At 49.6% G+C, this 18,339-nt stretch overlaps 3 long non-coding RNA genes across 4 annotated transcripts; 2 read left to right on the forward strand and 1 right to left on the reverse strand.

Moving 5' to 3' along the window:
• Positions 1-3,250: 3,250 nt before the first annotated feature.
• Positions 3,251-4,645, reverse strand: LOC135287721 (uncharacterized). Its single transcript, XR_010351275.1, has 3 exons — positions 4,499-4,645; positions 4,220-4,386; positions 3,251-3,902 (listed from the first exon to the last, which is right to left on the reverse strand). It is a non-coding gene; the product is annotated as an uncharacterized LOC135287721 (long non-coding RNA).
• Positions 4,646-4,737: 92 nt separating this feature from the next.
• On the forward strand, positions 4,738-5,675 carry LOC135287599 (uncharacterized). Its single transcript, XR_010351190.1, has 2 exons — positions 4,738-4,871; positions 5,315-5,675. It is a non-coding gene; the product is annotated as an uncharacterized LOC135287599 (long non-coding RNA).
• A 5,569-nt stretch (positions 5,676-11,244) lies between these two features.
• Positions 11,245-16,775, forward strand: LOC135287596 (uncharacterized). Of its 2 annotated transcripts, none has more exons than XR_010351187.1 (3): positions 11,245-12,624; positions 12,728-12,813; positions 13,552-16,775. It is a non-coding gene; the product is annotated as an uncharacterized LOC135287596 (long non-coding RNA). The 2 variants fall into 2 exon arrangements; XR_010351188.1 differs by having other exon boundaries at positions 11,247-12,813; positions 13,552-15,092; positions 16,097-16,775.
• Positions 16,776-18,339: the final 1,564 nt, after the last annotated feature.

An 18,339-nucleotide genomic window follows, 5' to 3' on the forward strand; every position in this document is an offset into this window, starting at 1 on the left:
CCTTGTGCATACTCGTAAGCTAACAACTGTGGGAGCTCTTTCTGCAAGTCTATGTCCTTAATCTGCTGCTTTTTTAAAAAGCAAGTAAATAAATCATATGCTGCTTGCCTTTCCATTTCTAATCAGCGCTGTTGCAAGGCTTTCAGACTCCGGAAGCACGTAGGCTGGGACTATCTATATAGCTCCCAGGGCCGCGAACTCGCAGTGGATCGTTTGCCGTCCCCCCCTTGCTTCAGAGGGACCCGCTCCTACTTCCCGATCCGTGGCAGCCGTGTCCGTCCGTAGTCGTCTTACGGGTTCACGTCGGGGTCAGCCATTTGATGGAGAAGGAAGACTCGTTCACCAGATGATGATCTACAAGTCTCGTCTTTATTCCCGAATCACCAATTATTATACACCCTTTAATTAGCTCATGCATAGTGCAAAATCCCAGCTCACCATTGGCTAATTAGTTATCAGCTATCAACGTGCTGTTTTGGTGTAACTATCACTACTTTTCCCAAGCTGTTTTGCTTTACCACCTGTTTCTGTGCATTTCTTCATCTGTGGGCCAAGGACACAGTTTAATTGGAATGGCAACTCCCCTCATTCTCTATCTCGGTCAAATTAATCTCACTGTGACCTTTAGCTCGGAGCTAGCTTGTTAAAAAGCTCCCAACAACTATTGATATTGCCAATGCATTTTTCTCCACTCCGCTGGCAGCAGAATGCAGGCCACAGTTTGCCTTCACCTGGAGAAGCTCCAAAACATCTGCACTATATTGATGAAATCATTGTATGGGGGAAGACGGCAGCAGAAGTGTTTGAGAAAGGAGAGAAAATCATCCAGATTCTCCTGAAAGCTGGCTTTGCCATCAAGAAGAGCAAAGTCAAGGGACCTGCTCAAGAGATCCAGTTTCTGGGAGTGAAGTGGCAAGACGGACGATGTCAGATTCCCACTGATGTCATCAAAAAGATCACAGCAATGTCTCCACCATCCAACAAGAAGGAAACACAAGCTTTCCTAGGTGCCATAGGTTTTTGGAGAATGCACATTCCTGAGTACAGTCAGTTTGTGAGCCCTCTCTATCTAGTCACCCGTAAGAAGAACATTTTCCGCTGGAGCCCTGAGCAGCAACAAGCCTTCGTCCAGATTAAGCAGGAGATCGCTCACGCGGTAGCCCTTGGCCCAGTCAGGACAGGACCAGATGTGAAGAATGTGCTCTACTCTGCAGCCGGGAACCATGGTTTGTCCTGGAGCCTGTGGCAGAAGGTGCCTGGGGAGACTCGAGGCTAACCACTAAGATTTTGGAGTCGAAGCTAAAGAGGGTCTGAAGCCAAACATATTCCAACAGAGAAGGAAATTTTAGCAGCCTATGAAGGAGTCCAAGCTGCCTCAGAGGTAATAGGCACCAAAGCACAACTCCTCCTGGCACCCCGACTGCCAGTACTGGGGTGGATGTTCAAAGCAAAGGTTCCCTCTACCCACCATGTCACCAGTGCTACATGGAGTAAGTGGATTGCTCTCATAACACAGCGCGCCCGTATTGGAAAGCTGAATTGCCCTGGGATTCTGGAAATAATTACAAACTGGGCAGAAGGTAAAAACTTCAGTCTCACTGATGAAGAGGAACAAGAAGTGACACGTGCTGAAGAAGCTCCTCCATATAACCAATTGCCAGTGGAAGAAACACAATATGCTCTTTTTACTGATGGTTCCTGTCGCATGGTAGGAATGAATCGGAAGTGGAAAGCAGCCGTATGGAGCCCCACACGGCAGGTTGCAGAGGCCACTGAAGGAGAAGGTGGATCAAGCCAACTTGCTGAACTCAAAGCTGTTCAACTGGCCCTGGACATTGCTGAAAGAGAGAGGTGGCCAAAGCTCTACCTCTACACTGATTCATGGATGGCAGCCAACGCTCTGTGGGGATGGCTGGAGAGGTGGAAAGAGGCTAATTGGCAGCGTAGAGGAAAACCAGTTTGGGCTGTTGAAGAGTGGAAAGACATCGCTACCAGGGTAGGGAGGCTACCTGTGAAGGTCCGCCATGTAGATGCCCATGTCCCCAAGAGTAGAGCCAATGAGGAGCACAAAAACAATGAGCAGGTAGACCAGGCTGCAAAGATAGGCGTGTCCAAGATAGACCTAGACTGGGAGCACAAGGGAGAGTTATTCCTAGCTCGAGGGGCCCATGATGCCTCAGGTCATCAGGGCAGAGAGATGCCACCTATAAGTGGGCATGAGACTGAGGGGTGGATTTAACCATGGACAGTATTTCTCAGGTTATCCATGACTGTGAGACGTGTGCTGCCATCAAACAGGCCAAGAGGGTGAAGCCCCTATGGTATGATGGGCGGTGGTCCAAGTACAAGTATGGCGAGGCCAGGCAGATTGACTACATCACACTGCCCCAGACACGCCAAGGCAAGTGCTACGTGCTCACAATGGTAGAAGCCACCACGGGATGGTTGGAGACCTATCCTGTGCCTCATGCTACTGCCCGTAACACCATCCTGTGTCTTGAAAAGCAAGTCCTGTGGAGACATGGTACCCCTGAGAGGATTGAGTCAGACAATGGGACTCATTTCAAGAACAGCCTTATCAGCACTGGACCAGAGAATATGGCATTGAGTGCGTGTACCGTATCCCCTACCATGCACCAGGTTCGGGCAAAGTGGAAAGGTACAATGGGCTGCTAAAAAGCACCTTAAAAGCCTTAGGTGGGGGATCTTTCAAAAATTGGGAGCAGCATCTGGCAAAGGCCACCTGGTTAGTTAATACCCGAGGCTCTACTAACCAAGTGGGCCCTGCCCAATATGAGCCTTTGCACAGTATAGATGGAAACAAAGTCCCAGTGGTACATGTCAGGGGTTTGTTAGGGAAGACAGTTTGGATCAATCCTGCCTCGAGTACAGACAAACCCTTTTGCGGGGTTGTTTTTGCTCAGGGACCAGGTTGCACATGGTGGATAATGCAAAAAGATGGAAGAACACGATGTGTACCTCAGGGAGATCTGATTGTTGGGTGAGAACCATGTATAAATATCACTGTTTGCTGAATGTTGCCACCATTGTCTGTCTATAGCTGTATATTAGATGTATAATGTATGTGTTTGTAGACTTAAAATATATATTAGTTTTAGTAGTAAGGTGACGATATGGGGATAAGGGGTGGAATGTGCTGGGTTGACTATATGACGCTTTAATCCCCAATCGTCTTGTTCTGTTTATACTGAAGAATAATTTTTACACCTTTAAGACTCTCTTCCAGACAGTGGAGAGGGCAGGGAAGAAGCGCGCAGTTTGTTTTCAGACTGCTCTCACTCCTCCACATTCCTGCTCCTGGACTGTGTTGTCTGCGGATGGACAGACAGCCGGACAGAGCTCCTTTTTTCCCTTTTTCTTGCTTTTAGTTAGTTTTAGCCAGCTGAGGCAAAGAAGTTCTCCGGATTGTGATTTTTTCCTTTTTTCTTGGACCTGTTCAAGCCTGCTCTGCACTGAACACCCAGAAGAGCACCGGCAGCTCCACCTGTGGCCCCTGGCCGGGCCTGGGCAGCAGCATTTCCAGCACCAGAGAGACTGATCAGAGACTGAGTGAGCCAAGCTGCAACCCGGGGAGGGGACTGTTCTGAGTTTGCTTTCCTTGGATCAGTGAGAAGTTTTATTGCTTAATATTGTTTGGTTTCTATTGTTTAATAAACAGGTTTCTTTCCATTTTTCTGCAAGGAGATATTTTCTCCCGAACTGGTTGGAGGGGGGAGGGGCAATTGAATCTGCTTTTGTAGAGAAGCCCCTTTGGGGGTTATCTCCCAAACTTGCCCTAAACCAGGACAAATACAGTTAGTGGCGCCCAACGCGTGGCTTGAGAAAATGGAAAAAAGCCTTTTATTGATTGTAGGTGTCCTTGTCTGTGATGTCCACTGTTCCTGGAAGAAAAGCAGGTGCCACGGTCACTCCAGTCAGGCACAGAGGGTTCTTCCATGTGCCCCCAGGCTGGCAGACACTGGCACAGCAGCAGGACTCTGCTACCAGAACTGAGCCTGGCTGGGTCTGGGATGGAGCTTGTGCGGAGCAAAGCAGGCACAGGACAGGCTGTGGATGGCCACCAGAATCCAGTGCCCTGGGTACAATGTCCCTGAGCAGGGAGCACCCAGCCCAGCCCCAGCCTGGCAGCAGGAGACCCACTCTGCCTGTCCTGTTGCTGACATTGTTCCTCAGCCCAAGATCACGGCCTCTTCCTCACCTTTTCAATCAATGTCCATGTCCTTCCATACCAACATCCATCTCCTCTTCCTCATCCACATCCACGTCCATCTCTTCCTCTCCAGAGTCTTCTCCGTCAATTTCCATCTCCTCATCCATATCAATCTTTGTATCCACCTCCATCTCCTCCTCTCCGTCTGGGACAGCCTGCAGAGGTAGCAAAACCTCAGAGTGGGCTCCCTGTCCCACTCCATCCCCACAGAGCTCCAGCCCACCTGGGCAGGTGGGGGGTGTCCACCTCCATGGAATGGCACCATACCTTCCTCAGGACAAAGGGGAGCATCCTGCAGGGCTGGATGATGAAATCCAGGCACTCAGGAGCTGTCAGGAATGATCGGGGTATCAGGGGGATAAGAAGAGTGAAAGGCGAGGGCAGGAGCAGGGTGCAGAGCGTGTCAACACAGCGGCCAATGGTTGTGTTGTGCCCTTTGCTGGGCGCTGGACGTTCCAGCTGGAGCCTGGGCTGTGACATCACAGTTCCCAGGCTCCGTCTGAAGTGGACAGTGGAGACCATGGAATGATGGAGTCCCTGAATGGTTGGGCTTGGAAGGGAGCCTGAAGAAACCTCTTGTTCCAAGCTGAGCAATCTTCCTCCAGAGCAGGCTGCTCAGAGCCCTGTTCCCAAGGATGGGGTATGCACAGCCTCTGTGCACAGCCTGGGCCAGTGCCCCACCACCCCCAGTGGAAAAGAGCAGCTTCCTTAGATGCAGCTTCAATCAACCTGCTGCAGCTGAAAGCCATCCCCCTTGTGCTGTCAGCACAGGCCCTGCTGAACACTCTGTCCCCTTCTTTCCTGTGGGAGCCTTCCAGTCCTGCACAGCCACAGGGAGGCCTCCCAGTGTCTCCTCTCTCCAGGCTGAGCATCCCCAGCCCCACTTGCCCAGCAGTCAGTCACATCAGGGCCAGTCAAGGCTGAAGGGTAGCAAATAGCATCAGGAACTGAGAGATGCAAGCTTTAGACCCAGCTTTGTCTCTAAATGTACAAAATTAATAACAGTGGATGGGAAGATGGTGGGACACTGGTTCTGTTCTAACTGGTGATTTATTTTTCTTCTTTTCTGTCATGCTGACCCAGGTTTTTCTGTTGGAAAGGAAGCTTGGCACAATGTCCATTGTCTTCTCCATTTGTGAAACACCAAGCGGAGTCTGGGCAGGCTGATGATGCAGAGCAAAACCTGAAAATATACTAGTGATCCTGAGCCTAGGGGATGCAGCTAAACCCAGCCAAAAGGAATTTCTGAAAAGCTGATCCTGGTTTACATTATCTTGAGTTTGGCTTCGCCAACTTCACCAGTCATTTATGAAAAAGCAAACAAAAAACTCAAGCCAAATCAGACATAAACCCAAACAAACAAACAAACAAACAAACAAACCCATGCAGCAAACCAATCAAACAAACAGATATAAAAACCCCAAATAAAACCAAAGGAAATGAAGAGTTAGTACTAGTTGTGAGGATAGCACAGCAGGCAAATGGCTGCTTCCCACAGAATCATCATCAAAAGCCACATAGAACAGCTGCTCCAAAATATATCCAAGAGGAGAAAAAGAAAAAGTGATCCATGGCAACTTTGGGGGCAGCTCCCCATTCAGGTGAAGGATGAGCACGCAGTGGTACAGATCCAGCATTGCCCACCCTCCAGGCTGCTCTTTGCTCCTGATGAAAGACCCTTGCAGGACTGTGGCCCCTCTCAGTGCAGTGTCAGTCACTCCCAGAGCTCTCAGCTGAGCCACTGGCATTTCCAGAGTGACATCCAGCCACAATCCTGCTGCCTGCTGAGCACCTGTGGAAGATCCTGAGCATCTTCATGCCTAGCAGCACAAAACAGCTCAGGATTTCTCTGAACTGCTTTTCAGGAGAGGTTTCCATATCCCTGTGAGATCTGTTCATCCCTCAACACGTCTGACTTGATGTACAATGATGCATTTGGGTTCCTCCCTTCCTCCTGTGTGCCAGTGAGAAACCATCCATGGGAATGGAGGATGTTGTGTGCAGGGCAATGTATTCCTGGCTTGCCATTTTGCTTCACTGTCACTCAGCTGAACATGGTCCTTATCCAAGAAAGACTTCGGAGAAATGGGTAGGAATTTTGGCTCTGAGAGGAGCAGAAAGCATATTTTCTAGACCACATTGCCAGCAGATGCCGTTTGCCTGGCAGAACAGTGATTGCCACTCATCTTCCTGGGAATGAGTCAAGACCCATTCAGAGATCCCAGGTTCAGCTGGCCTTTGGCTTTGTCTACCTCATTTCACACATCCACTTTCAAGGGCCATTAGAAGAGGCACGTGTCTGCCTTGCTACCCAGAAGTGCTGTAGTTATTCCCAGGAAAAAAAAAAAAAAAAAAAAAAAAAATTGGCTGTCCTGTGGTGTGGTAGAAATCCCATCACAGTTGTGACTCTGTGAGCAAAGACAACCGGTGCTTTTTGGGGCTGTAACAGCTGAGAGTGTGGCAGAGCAGGTTTGATATTCTTTTTAGAGTCCTGAAAACATTGTCCCCAAAACAATCTTTCTCTCCTGTCTTCTGTCATCAACTGTGGAACAGAGGAAATGGAAGGGATCAGAGGTTTGTTTAAATTTGCGCTTATTTTTAAGTCTTCAAATAGTGTCAGCTCGATGCGTGATTCTTTAGAAATTGGATGAGTAGCACCTATTTCATCCCAGCGAGAGGTGGGATTGAGGACTTCCAACAACAGAAACACTGGATGTGCAAGAGCTCAGTTTTCCACCCCTCACACAAGTAACTTGCTGTACTATTTTCAGCAGCCTCAGCCAGATCGATTAAAATACTGCTCCAAACAACAACAGAATGAAATTGTTCCACCAAATGGGGAAAAGGAAGAAAAGTGGGCCGCAGCCCTTTCTTCAGAGCTTGTGTTGATTTTGCCAAGTCAGATGCAAACAAGCTTTGCCATATTTCCTTCCTAGAAAAGTGCAGCTCTTGAATAGAAATCTATCTCTGAGGCTGCTAAGTTGAGTGCGATTTTAGAGCTGGGAGGAGCAAAACAGGTTCCAGAGAAGCTGTGGTTGTCACCCTTGGAAGTGTTCAGGGCCAGGTTGGGTGAGCAGGTTGGAGCAACCTTATTAGCGGAAGGTGTCCTGAGTCTGGTGAGTCCCTGAAAAGAAACTTTTGGTTTTCCTGAAATGCTGCCTTTGCAAGGGGAGGTCACAACTACCCCACCTAATTTGAAATGCCCTGAGCAGAACCCAACTGTGTTTTCTCACAGGTGAGGAGGGATTTTCACTTGTATTTTATGGGGGATTTTGACAGGGCAGAGCAAGAGCAGCTGAATGGGTTTGACAGGCAAAGAGGGCCAGTGTGGCAGCAGCTTAATTCCATGGAGCTTTTCCTTCTGTGATCCTGTACAACCTGAGGCACTCTGGGGCTCTTGAACCTGGCAGCTGGGTAAGTTAATCATTGGAACAAGTGATAAATTAACCTGATCCACTCTCTTGAGCATGGGTGTGATGAGCCTTAAGTAAACCTGTGGGCACTTGTCAGGATGGGAGCTTGTTCTTTGCCAGGGAGGAGGGAGAAAATATTGCTTGGAGTAAATAAAGCAACTTTGCTTCCCCAGGAAGAGGAAAAGAATAAATTAGACATGTGAATGCTGCATGGAATAATTTGCACAAGGCTATATCTTGTCTGCTATGCAGGAATGTTCCCAATAAACCATGCTTCTCCTGGCCATTATTTTTCTGGGTTTCCACCACATGATACAAAAGACTCTCAAGAGACTCCCGTCCCCCGGGGACCACAGCCTCCCCCAGAGGATGTTCCATGAGATTGACCCCAGAGCCTCATATGGGGCCGTGGGGGGTGGGACAGGGGGACAGGGACCCCCCCGTCAGCATCCCCCTGTCCCCCAGGGCCAGAGCCTGGGCCAGGGCTCCTTCACCCTGCTATGAATGAGGGCTTGAGAGCACTGAAAAATCCCCAGCAAGGGATCAGCAAAAACCAGATTTAATATTAAGCAACTGCACCGCAAAGTTCCTTGGCAAGAGTCACTCTGCTCCTGACTGGACACTGCAGGCACAGCAAGGAAAAAAAGCAACAACAAAATCAAACCAAATCCAGGCAACCAAACCAGAAATGAAACAAGAACTATGGCTTTCAATTCTGTGGAAAAGAATTGTCCTTCTCAGCCAGGTGATCATTGCCAAAATTGAAGTTTCACCTCCAACATTCCCTATTGTGACAGACTGGAGGAGATTGTTGGCTAGGAACATCTCGTGTGTGGGGGAGGAAGGGGCAGGTCCAGCCTTGCCCTGCCCCAGAACCCCAGCGCTGCCCTGCCCTGGAACCCCAATCCCCCCAGAGCCTCTATCCCAACCCAGCAGTGGCTGCCAGTCCCTGGCACAGCACAGGCAATGCTCCACAGCCACCTCTGCAGCCCCAGCCCAGCTCCTGAGTGACCAAATGAGCCCAAGTCCCACCTGGGGGAAGGGCCCAGCAAGACCAAGGGGTATTGAAGGCTGACCACAAGGTGAGCACACATCCTGACCCTACCTCCTCTTGGCATTTCCATCTGAACGCTGCTGGAATCCAGGAGTTGGTATCTCTGTGTTTGTGCCTCTCTGTATCTTTTTCGTCTTTCTCACTCTGTGTCTTCTTCGAATTCCCTCCTCTTTCAAATTTTGAGCAACGTTAAATTGAACAGTCTTAGAATTTGTATAATTGAATGGGAAAAGTTAATGCTTTGAGAAGTGTTTTTTTTTGTTGATTGAATGTCATATTAAACCTTTTGCCATAGTTTCTCTGATTTTATAAATTTCCCAGTAAAGGCTCTTTTATTAATTTGAGCTCCCGAGAATCTCTTGTCAGTATTTCTCCAGTGAGTCCAACTCAGGGTACACAAACAATTGTAATTCTTTTTCAATGTCTCCTTCAGAGAGTTGTTTGGGGGGTGGGGGTCAGGCCTTGTCTGTCCTGCTTGGCACAGCCCAGGCAGGGCTTTCCCAGCCACATTCCACACTCCATTGCCCAGCTGGAGCCGCTGGTGCCTCTGAGTTCTGCTGGCCCAGCCCCAGGGACGCTCTCCTTGTCTGCCCATTCCCCCATGGTCTCTGGGCAGGGATGGCCTCAGTGGGGGCTGCTGACATCCTCAGCAACTTGGAGCCTGCTGCTGGATTTCACTGCTCCAGAGGCTTGTTCAGCCTTCAGCTCTTCAGTGCAGGAATTCAGTGCCCCAGGGCTCATTAACATTCAGAACATGTTAACAAGCCAAGCCTTTGGGAATAATTTGATTTTAGCTTTCAAATCTTGTGTGGTGAATTCAACATATTTCATAAGTGTATTCAAAGTGAATGTATAATTGAATGAATATTTACAAAGAGAGTGAGAAAACATTTTTTAGGTCCTAATTTGTTTTTTCCTGATGATAAATTGATATGTGCAATCTCCAATTGGCACTGAATCCAAGTACCTCCTCATGCAGTTTGAATAGATATGAATATCAAGACCCTCCATGGCTGACAATCAGACTCTGTCCCTACCCCCTCCCCACCATTTCCCCCATCCAAGCCCTGGCACTCAGACCAGCCTTGTGCAAATCTCAGCTCCCTCCAGCCCAGGCTGCACCTGCAGCTTTCAGCTCCTTGGCTCCAACTCCCACTTGCTTTCCTTGGAGAAGGATCTGCCTGAGACACAGAGGGATGTTCATTGATTGTCAGCCAACAAAGCCAAGGGAAGGCACAGCTCCATCAAATGCAAAAGTCATTCTTCTCCCTGGCTCTGCCCTGGCCCTGATCCCCACAGCCTGTCCTGTTTCCTTCATCCCTCCTTTGCCAGGCACTTTCTGGGACAAATAAGCTCTGCTTTGGCTATGGAGGGAGATCCAAGTGCAGCCACAGGAATGGGAACCACAACTCATCAGGTTTGTGTCTTTTGAGGGAGCAGGAACTGGTGAGACTCAGAGGCACAGAAGGGTTTCTCTTCATGGCCAATATAAAAAATGTGAACATGATAAAATTGAATAAATTTAATAAACATTAAAACCCTTCCCTGAGCTCCTTGTAACAGCAACATCTGACATGTCCACCATCCACAATGGATTGCCATACGGGAAGGATTTTAGACAGAGACAGAAGTGATATAAAAGATAAAAACACAACTAAGATGCTGACTAAGAAGGTATTTAAAGTTTTGAAAAATTGGGCAACTCCCTGATTCTCAAAGCATGAAGCCAGTCAAGGGAGACACATTTGAATAACCAGAGAACAGCTGCAGGAGGAAATGTGGGAGCAAGGGGAAGGGCATAGATCCAGCTGCTCTAAATGAACAGATGTCCTTAGACACGGCCATTTTATCAGGAGAGCTGGAAACAGCTAAAGGAAGAGGGCCGTGAAATACTAGACTGAATGTTGCTGGCAAAGGTAGAGGGGAAGATCAGTATTTTTTCTCCTGCCATCAGTAGAAGAAATCATGAGGTCCAGAAAACTCCTGTTTCTGGTGGGAAAACTTCGCCATTTCTTAGAAGTACTCAAGTAATCCAGATAAGAAATATTTTCTTGTATATTATGAAACTAACGGGTATTAAAACCTGTGCCCCTTTCCAGGCAGACATCAGCTGTGTGCCCATGAACAGGCAGTGCCACTTGTGCCCTGAGGTGCCCAGCTGGGATTGGATCTCTCTGAGAGCACCTGAGGGAGAGCAGAGCACCTTGCAAGCTGCAGGTCCCTGCCAGCCCCCAGGGCTCCTGTCCCATCAACATCTGCTCTGCTGCCAATCACAGCTGGGATAGCACCGCCCCTGCTGTATGATTGACAGCTCTGCCAGGGCTGGGGGCGGGGCTCTGTCCCACCACAAACCAAGGCCTGACCCGGCCCTGGCCCCACACGGGCATTTCGAGCATCCCGAGGTGTCTCGGGACATCGATCTCATCCAGACTCTGACAGCGACCACGGTGACACTGCTGAACCTCATGGAGCCAAGGGTCACTGTGACAATGCGGGTCCAAGGAAACTATGGTGGGACTGTGGAACTTCATGGAATCAAGGAAACCATTGTGCAATTCAGGGGCCCTGTGGAAGCAAGGGTCAATGATCAAACTGTGGGGCCCATAGAAACAAGGAGCCATTGTGACACAGCAGGGCCGCAGGGAGCCAAGGGACCAGTGTGACTCTGTTGGAGCTCCTGAAACCAAGAAGCCATTGTGACATTGCGAGACTTCATGGAATCAAGGAGACCATTGTGATGGTGTGGGGACCCATGATATCAGCGGAACATGGAACAGGTCTGCCTGCTTTGGCCTCCTGGGGCCTGTCTGACAGGTCCCGCTGAATTTGACATGTCAAGGGCCACTTCCCATCTGACTGTGAAGCACTGGGGCTCCGTGCCTTCCTTCCTATGGAAAAGAACTGTCTTTCTTGTCTAGGCTCCCATGGCTGAAATTAGGATTCCACTCTAAAATGCCCTATATCCAAGGCTTTCTCCCAGACAAAATCTGCCAATACAGTCAAGTCTGGCTAGCCTTGGCCTCTGGTGACTGCCTCTCATCTGCCCCTGGGGCTCGGCTGTTTTCTTCCTGTGGAGACCACTGAGACACTGTGGGGCGTTGTGGAGCCAAAGGGCATTGTTACACTGCAGGAACTTGTGGAACCAAGGGATCATTGCGACACTGTGGGGTCTTGAGGAACCATGGGATCATTGTGACACCGTAGGGTCTTGAGGAACCATGGAGACCAATGTGACACTTTGGGGTCTTGTGAAATGCAGGGGCATTGTGACACTGCAGAGCACTATGGATCCAAGAGACCATTGTGGCACTGTGGAGCCTCACAGAACCAAGGACAACGCCGTGGCTCTGTTGGGCTTCATGGTCCCAAGGGGCCAGTGTGAAGCAGCAGGGCTTTGTGGAGCCAAGAGGCCATTGTTGCATTTCAGGGCCTCATGGAGCCAAAGGGTCGTTGTGATCCTGTGGGGCACCATGGATCCATGGAGACCATTGTGGCACTGCAAGGCCCCATGGAATCATTGTGACAGTGTGGGTCCCCAGGAAACCAAAGAGTCATTGTGACCCTGCAGGGCCTCATGGAGGGAAGGCGTCATTGTGACACTGTGGGAAGCTGTGGAACCATTGTTGCACTACTGGGCCCCAACAGAACCAAGGGGCCGTGGTGACACAGCAGGGCTTCATGAAATACAAAGACCGTTATGACACTGTGGGGTCTTTTGGAACCATGGAGACCATTAAAATCCTTAAGGACTTGTGTAACCAAGGGGCCATTATGATGCCACAGGACATCATGGAAGCAAGAGAACCACTGTGATGTTGCGAGACTTCATGGAAGCATAGAGCCATTGTGACACTGCAGGGCCCTATGGAACCAAGAGAACGCAAAATAGATCTGGCTGCCTTGGCCTCCCAGGAGTCATCTGACAGGTCTGGCTGACCATGGAATGTGGAAGGCCTCTCCCATCTGCCCGTGAAACACTGGGGCTCTGGGCTTTCCTTTGTATGGAAAAGAACTGTCCATCTTTTCCAGGTATCCATGGGCAAAATTAGGATTCCACTTCCAAATTTCTGTGTATCCAAGGATTGCTGCCAGAGAAAAGCTGCCAGGACAGACAGGTCTGGATGGTCTTTAACTCCTGAGTGCCAGCACTGACCTATTTTCCAAACACTGGAAAGGTCTCTATGCTTTTCGTGGAAAAAAATCATCCTTCTCCAGGCACAAATGTCTGAAATTAGGATTCCACATTCATAATTTTGAATATCCAAGGGTTGCTGCCAGACAAACCTGCCAGGACAGACAGGTCAGACTTGCCTTGGCCTCTGGTGGCTGCCGTTCATCAGCTCCTGAAACATGGGGGTTCTGTGGTTTCCTTCTTATGGAGACCATTGTGACACTGTGGAGCCTTGTGGAACCAAGGACATCACTGTGGCTCTGTTGGGCCCCATGGTCCCAAGGGGCCAGTGCAAAGCAGCAGTGTGGGAGTTAGCCCGGCTGTAACTCAGAGTCAGCCAGATTTTACCCCAAAAGGACCTGGCGTGAGGTTCAAACCTTGGGAATCATTTGTTTAACTTAGGATGAGCTTGGGAGTTCCCTGATAAGCTTTTAGTGTTGTTAAGTTGTCCAAATTCTGCTTCCCTACTGGTAACTTATTTCCCCTGTATGGGGATTGTTCTAGTTCTCTAGCCCCAAGTGTATATGTTGTTGCTTCCCCTTTATCTCAGGTCTTTGGATCCTGCCCTTTGTACTGTGCTCAACTTCTCCATGTTTATTGTTTTTCATCCTGTTATTGAAGTTCTTTTTGGGCAACTCCACTGAACCCGCTCCTTTTCATTTTTGCCACCCTCGCTCTGAAGTCAGGGAACCAGAGAGATTTGTCTCAGCCACCTTCACTGCGACATCTGGACCCTGAGCAGGGACCCTGACATTCAGTTGCGTCAGCTGGGGTTAGCTGAGAGATAGGCCAGCGCTCCTGGGACTGTGGATTGTGCCCAGTGGATTTCCCATCACTTCGAGGGACCTGAGCCAGCATTTGTGGGGATGATGACGGTTTCCTCCTGTGGAGGATTGCAGGTGGGTTTGGGAAAATGCAGGACATTTATCACCTATTTTGCCACTGTGTTTTTAAAATACAGATCCACATCCCATAATTGATTTGGGGCGTCCCGGTGCCTGTTCCCCCCAAGGCGGAGAGGGAGAAAAATGGGTGGTCAGTTGTCCAAAGTAGAAAGGAGCTTATATGGACACTTTAAGTTAATTCTCACTGATCATGACAAAATATTTTTAAAGAACAAATTAAAATCAATTGTGAGGTGGATCATAAAAAATTTTCCAGACACTTATGCTGACAAAATCCATACCACTGAATTTTGTGACTCTGGGGGATTTAAATTGTACAACTTTTCGATCAAAAGGGACCCCATTGCACCCTGCATGCTCCCCTTCTTCTACACCCTCCTTGAGACCCTTCACCAACAAGATGTGTGTCGAAAACTTGATCCATCAGTCCCTCCTAACCCGGGACCTCCTCTGAAACCTGCCTTTCTTGGACTTTCCATGATGGTCCAAGATGGCAATGGCCACGCTGTCTTGGAGCATTGTGCCCTGGAGACCCAGGATGGAATAAGCCTGAATGTGGCTCGGGAGCCTGGCCATCCTCCCTCCATCTTGGCTCCTCCACTTCCTGCTACCACAACCTTCTCTTCCACTCTGAACAAACCTCCAGACTCCACCGCCGTGCCTGCAGGTCACGCCTCCACTGTCATTCATTCCACCTCCACCCTGGGCCACAGCTCCAGAAAATGACAAAATGGCAGAGCCCTTTACTCACCCTCCGGCAACAATATAAACCCCATGGTCAAGGATACTAGCCAAACTGTCACACTATTTATAATCCAATTGTTTCTGCTTCAAGTAACTCTTCCATCCCAGAAGACAGTTTGGATTCCCCAGAGCCACCTCTCCCCTCAACCCTAGAAGATCCCTGGGAAAGGATCTGGAAGGAAGCAGTTCAGGAAGGAGACTGGCAAATAGTCTTGAAACTCCTCATTGCCCCAGGACATGATGAAAGAAGGGAGCAGAATCCCAGGTATCAGCCATTGGTTTACAGGGAAATCAAGGAGCTGTGTAGGGCAGCTAAAGACTATAGGCAGGACTCACCTTGTTTTAATGGCCTAATGAGGGCCATGTTCACAGCACATGTAACCCCCTATGATTTAAAATATGTTATGACCATGTTTTTATCACCTACAGAATACACCCTGTGGGAAAGGGGGATGGAAGTGTTTACTAAATCAATTAATGGCAGACTATGCTAATAATGAGGCAAGGGCACAATTGACAATCAGCCATCTAGCTGGAGAAGGACAACACAGCCTGCCAGATGATCAAGCAGCAGGTATCCCCAGAGAAGTATTGGACAATATAAAAGAGATGGCTTTGAAACCTTTAATCCAGGTACCGGATGGTAGCACCCCCAGTTTGGACTATGTAAGCATAAGACAAGAACCCGGAGAGCCCTGCATGAAATTGATTGATCGCCTTAAACAGGCACTAGAGAAACAAGTCTGGGATGAAAAGACTCAAAATGAATTACTAAACTCATTGGGGGTAGCCAATGCCAACCTGGAATGTAAGAAAGGGCTGTGTGCCCTTCCACTAGAGATGGAAACCCCACTCCTGCAGATGATTGAGGCTGTAATTGCCTCAGGACCACAGAAGACAGAGCAGCCGTACAAGCCCAGGCCATTGGGCAAGGAGTTGCAGAGGCCCTGGTGGCCATGCCATTCCCCTTTAAGGGGCCCCAGCAACAATTACAGGGCCCAAAAATATGTTTCTGGTGTGGTCAACAAGGACATTTTAGAAAATATTGTCTCTGGGGTAGGGGGGTTTCCAGTCCCTAACTGAAATCAACATCAAACTAAGCAGAATTTAGCTTTTTGCAATGGCCCAGTGCAGGTTGGGATGATGATCCACCCTCACAGCTGGCCCAGGGCAGGCCAGGAGTGGCCTTGGTGGCACCTTGGTGGCACCTTGGGCTTGGCACAGCCTTGAGGATGGTCTATGTTTTCAACAGAGAAACTCAAGAGTTTTAGAGTGCTTCAAAGAATTAAAAAGACAAAACCCCTCTTTGGCTGTGTGCAGTCAGATCTCCAAGCAAAGCAGATCCCAAGTGAGTGAGGAGAGACAGGATGGGGATGGGGAATGTGGAGCAAGGTTGTCAACACTGGGTCAGAGCTCAAGGCACAGCTACTCTGACCAGGCCAGACCTCCTTAGCAGAATCCCTGGATCAATATCAGTCACAGAATACTGCAATCACCTCTTGTGTAATAGGAAAAAAAAAAAAATCCTTGAAAATAGGAATACATATTTACTAGAAAATCTTTCAAATATTTCTACAGGAGGAAAACTTCCTGATGAACAGCACTAGAGCAGAGGGAAATCAAGGCAGAGCCATGGTTTGTCAGGACTGGCTTGATGCTAATAAGGCCCATGGTGCATTTGGAGCTGAGCCCTGGAACCTCAGGGCTTCAGAGGAGATTGCACAAACCTGTCCAAGAGTCAAAGTCAGAAGAAAACCCCAAAGTGTGTTGAGGCATGAATGGGTCCCACTAAGGTCCATCCCCAACACAGGCTTCTCGTGGAGTCCTTGGAGGAGAGAATTGGAAGCCAGGATGGCACAAAAACCTCTCAGAGACTCAGTGAGAAAAGGAAAATTCAAAGTACTTTAAAAACCTTGAGTATCTCAAAGTATTAATGAGCCCCACTGAGTGTCAGTATGAAGCTCTCAGGGGACTCGTTAAAGCAGATAATTGGGGCCATGATTGCACAAACCTCTCACAGAGTCTGGATCAAAAGGGAAACACCAAGTACCTTCAAATAACTGAAGTACCTTGAAGCATTAATGAGCCCCACTGAGTGCTGTTACTGACAAAGCCTCTCCAGGGACTAATTACACCAGATAATTGGAGGCCAAGATTGCACAAACCTCTCAGAGACTCCAAGGCAAAAGCCAAACCCAAAGTCCTTGGAAAAACCTGCAGTCCCTGTGGGCTAGGGGAGGATGCTGAGGGCAGGACAAGGGGCTGACAGTGCCCAGCCTGGCTGGGGCTGTGCCAGGAGGCCCCAGGGCCTCAGGACAAGGTGTCTCCTCACAGCCCTTGCTGGCACAGACCCTGCTGTGCCCCAGGGCACCAAGACTTGGCTTCTCTTTGTCCCCACCTGTCATCACTGCCTCCAGTTCTCTGCTCTGCCTGGAGCTGGGGACACTTTCTCATTTGTGTTGCTCAGTGGGACCCATTAAAAGTCCAAGAAACTTTGGAGTTGGATTCTGACTTGGAGTTCTGGAGAGGTTTCTTCAACTGCCTCTCAGGGACTGATGTTCAGGGCCTGAGCACAAAGCCCCAGAGGCTCATTAAAGTCCTGGTGCTGTGTCTGTGCTGCTGAGCTGGGCTGGGCTCCTGGCACAGAGGCAGCTCCTGGTAAGCAAGAAGAGCTTCAAAAGCACATTTCTCTTGATGAGCAGCTCTTCTGCCAGCCCAGCAGGGCTGAGGCACTGCCTGCAGCCAGCCTGGGCACAGCCCAGAGACACAGAGAGCTTCAGTCAGTCAGGGCTGGGAAGGTGCTGAGAAGTGCCTGGGGCAGAATCACTGCCAGCCCTTGGCACAGGAACCTCTGGCTGCAGGACAATGCAGCTGCAGCTCCTGGAGCCATCTCCTAAAGCTGGAACATCCCAGTGCCTACAGACTCTGTGAGTACATTCTCTGATTCTCTCTTGTGCAGAGCAGCCAGGCGTGCCCAGGGCTGTCCTGCAGAGCAGGCTCCTGCAGCCCTGGGTGCTGTGCTGGGGCAGGGACTCTGCTGCCTGCCAGGGACAGCTCTCAGCCAGCCCGGGGAGCTGCTCCCAGCACTGGGGGACAAGATCGGGGTGGAAGGAGACAGCTGGTGTGGCTTGGAAGTGTTCTCCTTGTGTGGGGAGGATGCTGCATTGTTCAGGATCGCTCCCAGAATGACATTTAACTGCAGAATATTTCTAAGTAGATTATACAGGGAGCACAGCAAGTCAGTGGTGGCATCAAAAGGAGAATCCTGTTTTTTTAATCTACGGCTCTGGCTTGCCTGGACGGGAGATTGCACAGAGATATTCATCACTTTGTTCAAGTGGAGAAAACAAAAAAATTCCCTCATTTGAATAAACCGGGGAGTTACTGAGATCAGCACAGGGCCCCTTAGAGGCAGCATCAGTGTCGCTTTTCCAGCCTCCTCAGGGTTACTCTGACATTGACATCAGAGCCTGCAGAGCCAGAGCTGCCCCTGGGCAGTGCCAGAGCTGGGAGGGGTCTGCAGGGCAGAGCTGAGCCCCCAGGGCTGGGCTGGGCTCTGGCAGCACTGGCAGGGCCCAGCCCTGGGCACGGGAAAGCAGCTGCTGGCAGGGACAGCTCCAAGCAGCAGAGCCCTGGGCAGGCAGTGGGGGGAAAGTGCCCCCAAGCTGTGCTGGGATATTTAAACCCTTCTCAAAACTGAACTATTACATGAATACTTTTTTCACAGATCCCCATGTCCAGCCACAGCAATTGTCCAACAGCAGCTCCATCAGCCACTTCCTGCTGCTGGCATTGGCAGACACGCGGCAGCTGCAGCTCCT

This window comes from Passer domesticus, chromosome 30 (assembly GCF_036417665.1).
Source record: "Passer domesticus isolate bPasDom1 chromosome 30, bPasDom1.hap1, whole genome shotgun sequence".
Taxonomy (NCBI): domain Eukaryota; kingdom Metazoa; phylum Chordata; class Aves; order Passeriformes; family Passeridae; genus Passer; species Passer domesticus.